Source organism: Macrotis lagotis, chromosome 8 (genome assembly GCF_037893015.1).
Source record: "Macrotis lagotis isolate mMagLag1 chromosome 8, bilby.v1.9.chrom.fasta, whole genome shotgun sequence".
Lineage (NCBI taxonomy): Eukaryota > Metazoa > Chordata > Mammalia > Peramelemorphia > Peramelidae > Macrotis > Macrotis lagotis.
Genome location: NC_133665.1, coordinates 104033876 through 104043429, shown reverse-complemented (window position 1 = coordinate 104043429; position 9554 = coordinate 104033876).

Genomic DNA, 9554 nt, shown 5'->3' with positions numbered 1-9554 from the left:
TAGCAATGTTAGGTGCTGTTGGTGACCCAGTTAAATTTTGTTTTACAAGATTTAGCACAGTTTAGCCTAAATTATCATTAAGGCAAACAAAGGATTCGTTAGGTTAATCCTCTGCTTGTTTAGTGAAAAAAACCATGTGCAAGTCATTATAGTAGATGCTGGGGGTGCAAAGGAAAAAAGGATGTGATCCCAAACCCTTCAGGAGCTTGAGTTTTAATGAATTGGGGCAGGGGCGGGGGTAAAAGGAGACACAACATGGACACACACACACACACACAACACACACATATAGACTAATTTCAAGGGAAGTGTACTAATGATAGGGCCTGCATTGTTTTGAAAGAAGTTAAACATCTTTGATGTTTAGGCAAAGGTAAGGAGGCCTATTCTGGAGAAGGGAGACCTTTGTGCATAGGCTCCAAGGTGGCAGATGACATGCTCTCTAGCTGGTTTGTCAGAACAAACTCTGGAGGGGAGAAGCATACAATAAGACTGTAAAAGTTGGTCAGAGCCAAATGATAGAAGACCACAAATGTCATGCTTGGTAGATTGTATTTTGTTCTAGAATCAGGATTCGTTACAAAATTTTTGAGAAAGTTGATAATTTGGTCATAAAATTAGACCTGGGAGGGACCCCAGGGACCATGTACACTAACCTCTTCATTATACAAAAGGTAAGCCATACTTCAGGGAAGGCCATAGCTTGAAGGCTCTTGGACAGTCCAATGCATCACCTCATTTTAGTCATGTCTTTGTTTTGAAAAATCAATTTGGCAACTGTGTGATGGGTAGTCCAGATGAGAGATGATGAGCCCTTGAATCAGGGTTGAATGGCAAGTAGGAAAAAGAAAATCAATACAGAAGATCAGTAAGATCAATAAGACTTGGTAGCTAATTGGATATTGAGATGGAGGGAGCGGGAGGGGTCTGCTTTTTCACACATTGAGCTCTAGCAGATGACCAGATAATTCTCTTCATAATTCATCAATTCATCATGCTGTGTTTCATCTAATTCCTTCTGTCCAAGTGGTCTGTGGTAATACTATTACAGTGTTATGCTTCTGTTTTTCCCCTTAATTGATCTTTCAAATGCCCTCCACCATGTTTCCCTCTCTGGTTCTTAGACTTTCCTTCATGAGTGTCTTTTCTTGCTATAGAATAGATTAAGACTTACTGTTCTTTATTCTGTTCCAGAACCATATCCTAGTTCTAGGTCCCATGAGACCAAATTATACTGGAGTATTAGCCTGAACATTAGGAATGTGAGGAAGACTAAAGACCATTGGCCATGCTTGAATTATTATAAGAGACCACATTGTGAAAAGAAATTACACAAAAGCTTATGACTAGGAAACTTAGAGCTAGAGGAAATTTTTTACTGAACATTAGAGAATTTCTCACCTGTAGGTGAGAAACCCTATAAATATAATGAAATTTGGAGTAACATACAACACCATTTGAATCCTTAGGAAGCATACTAAAGAAAATGATTATGACTTAATGGCATGGGGAAAAAAAATCTTTGAGTTATAATTCATTCCTTAGATATTTTATGCTGGGAATTAGCCATTGGGGATATAATATTGAAGGGCAGTTAAGTGGAATAGTGGATAAAGTGCAAGGCCTGAAGTCAGGAAGAATCAAATTCCTGAGTTCAAATCTGGCCTCAGATGTCTACTAGCTGTGTGGCCCTGGGCAAGTCACTTAACCCTGTTTGTCTGTTTTTTCCTCTGAAAAGCTGGAGAAGGAAATGGCAAATCCCTCCAGTATCTTTGCCAAGAAAACTCCAAGTGAAATCAGAGTCAGACATGACTGAAAATCCCCTGAACAATAATAGGTTAATGAGAATTAATTTTCATAAAGCCTAATTTGTTAAATTCTTAGGAGAATGATAAAGGCCTCAAGTCCATACCACAGAATTAGTTGAAGAAACTGAGAATGTTTAGTTTAGGGAAGACTCAAGGGCATATGAGATGGAAATGCCTCTGGTTCCCAAAAGCAGAACAGGAGAGGGGTATGAAAATTTCAGAGGCAGAGATGGGCTTGATTTCAAGAAAAATTTGCTCACAATGTTCTTCACTGGGGTTCCCTAGGTTGGTAGTGGGTTCTCTTCTCATCTCCTGGGGAGCTCTTCAGGCAGAGAATGAGTAACCACTTACTGGGCTGTGCTGCAATGATTCCTCAGGTTACTTCTTGGACTATTAACAGATTTGAATGGCTCCAAGCTCCTAGATACCCAAGCTCCTAGAATCTCCAGTTTTTTCCCCAAGGCTTGTTATTTCTACCAAGTAGGGTTTTCCAGGCTCCTGGCAGTTTCCTTTGACTCATCAGGAGTGGGAAGGAGTCATCAAGTTTGATAAATATCAGGAAGATCACCCAGGAAAAGAGTAGCACCAGATATTTTCTTAAGTATAGGAGAGATCTGAGGTTTCTTTTTTAGAGAAGCCAATTGACTTGGAGAGGGTGCAGAAGTGAGACAGAATAAGAATAGAACATATGCCCACAAGTGCTGATTAGGCAACCACTGGATGGTAGTTGCTTTACTAGGTTCTGGGGGGTACAAGTACAAAGGAGAAAAGATGTCAATGACATGTACAGCATAAATAAAAAAGTTAATAAACGTAAATATCTACAAAGCAGTGAAATATAAGATAGTTTGGGAAAGGAGGGCACTGGCAATTGGGATTAGGAAAAGCTATATGGACAAAATGGTGCTTGGACTGTGTATATCAAAGGAAAAGAGAATCTAGAATATCCTGGTGAAGAGCAGAAGAAAGACTTAGTGTGTCTGGGTCAGAATGTGGGGAGTGGGTGGAATAGAGTAATGGTTAAGGAGGGTGGGAAGATAAGGCCAGATTGTGAAAGGACTCATTCTTCTTAGCGAGAAGTGTCTTCTGAGACTGAGGCAATGGGGAAGATCTGGACAGGTCTGGAGGTAGAGGAGGGGAGAATTAGGAAGCACAGGGTGGACCTTCTCAATCTTAGCCTTAGTAGGAAGAGAAATCGTTTTAACAGAGAAAGCATTAGAAGATGGTGATCAGAGGCATGAGGAAAGAGTAGGTTTAAAGCAGCACCTGTGAGGAGTGGGAGAGGTAATCAAAGATCAATAAAAGGATTGCCATGTAACATTGCAGGGCCTGTTTAATGTTGCACTAATTCATGGTTTCATATTATTCTGGTATGGTTCACCATTTTAGGAGTGGTGAGGGTGACCCAGGTTGAGGATTACCAGGATGTGAACAGGAGAAGCATAGACAAGAGATCCAAGGGTTTTTGCAAGGCAATGAGGTTAAGTGACTTGCCCAAGGCCACACAGCTAGGTCATCATTAAGTGTCTGAGGTCAGTTTTGAACTCGGGTCCTCCTGACTCCAGGGCTGGTGCTCTATACACTGCCGCCACCTAGCCCTTTTGATCCAAGCGTTTTTAAAAAGCTAATTATAGGGTCCAAAATGAAGGGAACAAAGTGGACTAGAGATGAGGTTACTAGGAGAACTAAGAGAGATTGAGGCACTGGAAGAGGGAGAAAGAAAAGAGGGTATGATCAGAAAGAGGGTTTCAGAGTTTAGGACTTAAGATGGGGCAGTTCTAAGGGATGATTGAGGTCCAAGGTAGAATCACTCCTAAAATAGGTGGCTAATGTAATGGAGATGACAGAAAAAGGGAATTGCGGTTGATGGACTTTGGGGCCACTGTCTTCTCTGATGTCTCCTGCTGGCACGAAAGTGACCTTTGGTTCTCAGAATCTGTGTTGATAGGTCCCAAATGCTGCCTGGTAAGTAGTCCTTATAAATTAGATTCTCCAAACAGCATCTGAGTAGGAAATCCCTCAGTGAGCAGTAATTTTGCATGCTAGTTTTCTTCGATTTACTCATCCCTCCAGTTTTAGTTCCAAAAGTGAAGCTTTGTTTTAGGATCACATTCTTCCCCTAACTGCTTTTTGGGTGAAGATGGCCCTACTTGGTCCCACCCTGTATAGCCTCGATCTTTTGAGGTTCTGAAATGTGGGTCTTGAGGGCTCTCTCTGTCATCTCAGGACAAAGTGTTAGGAGGCTCAGAGACTCTGGGCCTGAGCTATCCCCATCTGTACAATTCAGCACTTAATCTATATGGTGTTGGTCCATACTGTTTCTGTGCTGCTCCCTGGAACTCACAAGGTCTTCACTCAGGTTTTCTGACCACTGGGGCTTTCTTAGGCCTCATTCTTGAAGCTTCCAAACAGGTTTTGCTGGCAGTGTTTTCCTCTGGTAGCCTGTGGTCCTACTAGAAGACTTCCCTGGGCTGGTACTCACTCTTAGTGGAAACTTTAGGCTGAAGTTTTGTACAGTTCTAAGGTGAAAGAAGGCACTATAGTTTCTTGTTGGATTTATCTATAACTATTTAATCTGATGTAAACTTTAGATTTTTGATAGAGTAGGTATCTGGGAGCTAGGAAGCCTGACTTTAATTCAGGGGACCATCCTGGCAGAAATGTTCTGTGATCTCTTAATTGCCATATCTGATGGTCTTTTCTTTGCCCCAATATGTCTTATCCTGTCTCCTGCACTGCAGATCACACTGCTTTCTCAGTTTGATTCTTTTACCTGTCTGAAGACTCCTCGGTCTGTTTTGCTGGCTAAACATCTATATCAAACACCCAGGTTTCTATCCTAGGTTTTCTTCTTTTTCCATAGTCTTTTTTTTTTAAGGTTTTTTTTTGCAAGGCAAACGGGTTAAGTGGCTTGCCCAAGGCCACACAGCTAGGTAATTATTAAGTGTCTGAGACCGGATTTGAACCCAGGTACTCCTGACTCCAGGGCTAGTGCTTTATCCACTACACCACCTAGCGGCCCCCATAGTCTTTCTTGATGACTTTATCTTCTGTCTCTATGCAGATGACTCACAAATAAAAATAACCCACCTCAATGATTCCCTGGTAATTCAGTACCACATCACCAATTGCCTATTGGGCATTTCAAACTGGATGTTCTAGAGGCTTCTTAAACTCACTATGTCTAAAATTGAACATATTTATCTTTTCCCCCTAAATCCTTGCATCTTTCAAACTTCCTTATTTCTGTTGAAGGCAACATCATCCTTCCAGTCTCTAAAGATTTGTAACTGTGGTGTTACCCTAAACTTTTCACTTTTCCTCATTCCACTTATGCAAACATTTGTCAAATGTTAGCATTTCCTTTCAATTTAAAATATCGGGACAGTTAAGTGGCTTAGTGGATAGGGCACCAGCCTTGGAGTCAGAAGGCCTGAGTTCAAATGCGGCCTCAGACACTTAATAATTACCTAGCTGTGTGGCCTTGGGCAAATCACTTAACCCCACTGCCTTGATAAATAAATACATACATAAATTTATTAATAATAAATTTAAACCATCTAGCTATGAGAGAATTCTTGGAAGGTGGTGGAATATGTCAAAACTTTTGACTCTCCAAATTTCCTCCACCAAAAAAAGATGGAACTTCACCTCAGAGGGAACATAGAAGAGCATAAATAAATGAAAATCATGGTAAATATTGTTCTGAGACAACTTGAGAAGATTCCCCCTGGAAAGATGATGTGAGTGAAGGGCAAATATCTTCTGACCAACTGCAGAGTCCTGTAGGTAGCTGGGGTTGGGAGGCAGCTTCAGCTTTAAATCGTCTGGACAGTATGGGAGTCTGACCACCAAGTAAAAGATTGAAAGACCTTTCACTATTAAGGAATGCCAAGCATGACTGCTGACCAGACACATCACAGGCAGCACTGCTGCTGTGGGGGAGAAGAGGCTAGCACACACACCAGGTGAGTACATTAGCAGAGGGCCAGGGACCCTGCTGGCTATGGGCATTCACAGGAGAGCAAAGTCCCTGGTTTCAGTTTCAGGGCAGAGAAGACAGCTGTAGATGGCAGCCACCAGAGGGACCACAGGGAGAAAAACCATTTGCCAGACAGGGTGGCTAAGGGCCTTTAGCTTAGGAGTAGAGAGGAGAACTTGAGATTGATCCCAGGGCAAACCTTTGAAAATAAGAAGGACCTGAAGATTGGGGTATCATTCCCCAGTCCTTGGGACTAGATTACACTAATAATTGCTAAAAATAAAATAAAACAAAAATTAAAAATGAGTAAGCAACGATCCCAAGCACAGAAAATGTTCTTGGAAAAACTTAAAAAAGACTTGGAAAAATCAAATAAGAAAGATTGAGAAAAAATTAGAAAAAAAAATAAGAGCAATTAAAGAAAATCAAGAAAATTATGACAGGAAAGTCAAACAACTTGAAATTAGAGAAAAAATCAAGGAAGAAAATCCCTTGAAAACTAGAATTAGGTAAAGGGAAACTAATACTATTCTAAGACATAAATAATATCAGAACCATGAAAAAATAGAAGAGAATATTAAACATTTCATCAGAAAAACAACTGATCTGGAAAACAGATTGAGGACAAATAATTTAAAAGTTAGACTTAACTAAAAATTATGCTAAAATTTGCTAACATTTTTAATACAATATTACAAGAAATTGCTCTGAAGTTCTAGAACAAAAAGGTAAAGCAGAAATAGAAAAAGAAATCCACTGATCATCACCTGAAAGAGATCCCAGAAGATGTCCGTCTTCTGTAAGACAGAAATATCATAGCTAAGTTTTAAAGCTTCCAATTAAAGGAAAAAATATTGGAAGCAATAAGAAAAAAATCCTAGTTTAAAACCCAAGATTTGGCAACTGCTATGTCATGAAGGACTGTAGGCCTTGGAATATTATATTTCCTAGAGCAAAAGAGCTAGGGATATGACCAAGGGCAATTTTTCCAGGAAAATTAAGTATAATCCTGAGGGGGGGGAATTGGCATTCATTTGAAAGACTTTCAGGTATTTGTGACAAAAGCAGCAGAATTTAAGGGAAAATTCCACATATAGCATCCAGGAGAAATAGAAGGTAAACATTCAAAAGCAATTATAAGAGACTGAATAAGGTCAAATTGTTTACTTCTTATATATGAAAATATTGTCAGTACTTTTGTGACTATCATAATTATTTAGGTAGTTGGGGAAAAGGCATGGATTGAGCTTAATATGATGGGGTGATTCTAAAAGAATAAAATTGTAGGGAAGGATAAAAAAGTAATCTAATGGGGCATACAAGGAAAAGTTGATACAGAAGAAGCTAGTGTGGGAGGACAAACTATACTCATTGAGAATGGGATAAAGAGGGAACAATATATATTTAGAAGGGCAAAATAGTCTTAATTCAGAAAAAATAGGATAAGAGGGCAAGGTGTTGGGGATGAGGGAGAAGTTAAGCAAGGGACTCTTGGGTGGACAAATTAAAGAATTGAAGGACAAGGAAGAAGTAAAGCAGAGGAGTAAGGAGGGATAGAAATGAGGTGAGAAGGAAAAAACAGGAAGGAGGAAAATATACAATGAGTAATAAAAGTCAGAAGCAGAATTTATTTTTTTGTTGTTTGTTCTTCATTCTCGAAGAAAACCCATGATATCAGGGATGTAATACTATGGCATGCAAGTGAATTGAATTTAAGTAAAGTTGTGCACAGTCACCAACTTCACTTTTTCCTCTGGAGCCATCTGGGTCTAGTGACCAAAAATGAATCAGAACAATAGTAATCATGATCTCAAAAGTTAAAAGTGAAATAGATTTAATTAAAAAAGAAAAATAAGGAAACTATATTTTGTGTCAGCATTACTATTCAATGTTGTTTTAGACCATTTAAAACATCTAGACAGTATAGAGTTTACCTGCCAAAACAGACATAGGAAGTATTTGGACATAAACACTTTTTATACAAATAAAGTCATCTTAATGATTAATATTTATAGTTCATGGGTAAGTAAAACCAATATAAAATGACAATTTTTTTCCTAACTTATTTAATGCCATATCAATTAAGTTACTAAAAATTATCTTACTGAGTTAAAAAAAATAAAGTTCATTTGGAAGAACAAAAGACCAGGAATTCAAGGGAACTATAAAAAAGAGATATAAACGAAGCAGAATTCAGTAGTTTCAGGCCTTAAACTATATTGTAAGGTGAAAATATTGTTGAAGTGTAAAAAAGGATAATTTTGATTACTTTAAATTACAATTTAATTTTGTTAACATAAATATAATTAATTATAAATAAAACTAAGGGAGAGAGAAAAAGGAGTAATTATCTCATACAAATGAGGCATAAAAGAAAAAACTGAAAGAAAAGAAGCTAGTAGGGGGCGGGAAGTGGGCAGTGCTAGAACCAGACTCTCCGACTCTCCAGGGAGTGGGTTAAAGAGGGAACAACATAAATATCTAGAAGGATATAAAAGTCTTCTAAACTCAGAAAGAAATAGGAGAGCAAGGGATTAGGGTAGGAGAAAGAGAGCTAAGAAAAGAAGGAATGAAGAAAAGAAAAACCTTCATAGATAGGATGTGATTGGGTTGGAATTCTGCTGTGGTATAGGAAATGAACTGATTTATTTTATTTTTCCCCGGTTATATGTAAAAACAAGTTTCAACATTCACTTCTAAAACTCCTAGTTCTGAATTCTCTCCCTCCTGCCTCACTCTCATCATTGAGAAAACAAGCCATTTGATATAGATTAAAAATACATAGTCATGAAAAACATTGCCACAAGTCATGATGTAAAAATAGGCATAACCCCCCCCCAAAAAAAGAGAGAAACATAACAAAAGGTAGTTAAAGACAAAACATATGCTTCATTCTGAAGCTGGTTGATGTAGAAAAACATGGGGAGACCTTAACCTTTGAAGGAAGATGCCATCTACCTTCAGAGAAATAGGGGACAACTACTGGTTGTTAACTATCCAAACTACTGGTACTCTCCTTCCCAAAGGACATGTATTTAACTAGTAAATAAGCATATTATATATGTATATGTCTTACATATATGTATATGAGTGTATATGTCTGTATATGAATACATTTCCATGCTTAATTGTAGCCTTCTTTAGGGTGGGGTGGGGAAAAGGAGAGAGGTGGGGAAGAATAAAAAGTTCACAGAGAGAACAAAAGAAAACCTACAAGAAAGCAAAGAAAAGCTGGGCAACTTTGAAAACAATGTGTAGTATTTATTATCGAGGCTTTCTTGAAATGGACACTTATTTTATGTTGAATCTTCTGTGTTCTGCTGTGTACATGGCAATTTTTTTCTCATTTAAGTTTAAATAAAAATAAATTTACTCAAAACAAAACAAAACCCTGAACTATCTACAAGCCAATACTTCATCTCAGCTTCCAAACCAGCCTCCTGGTCTCAAGTCTCCTGTTCATTTCTGTCCATCCTACACACTGGTGCTAAAGTTTTTTCTTCTCAGTCCAGACCTGGTCACTTGATTTTCCTATTTCCCAGTGGCTTCTGATCTCCCCTAGGACAAAATATAAACTACTTTTTTAATAGCCTTATTCAACCAGACCCCAAACTCTCTCCAGGTTCATTGGACATTCTTCCCATTTGGCACTTGGCAATCCAGCCAAACTGACTTTTTGGTTCCTAACATATGTCACTGTCTTGTCTTCTTGCCCTTGTCCTGGTCATTCAATGTACTTGGATGTGCTCTCCCCTTTATGCTTC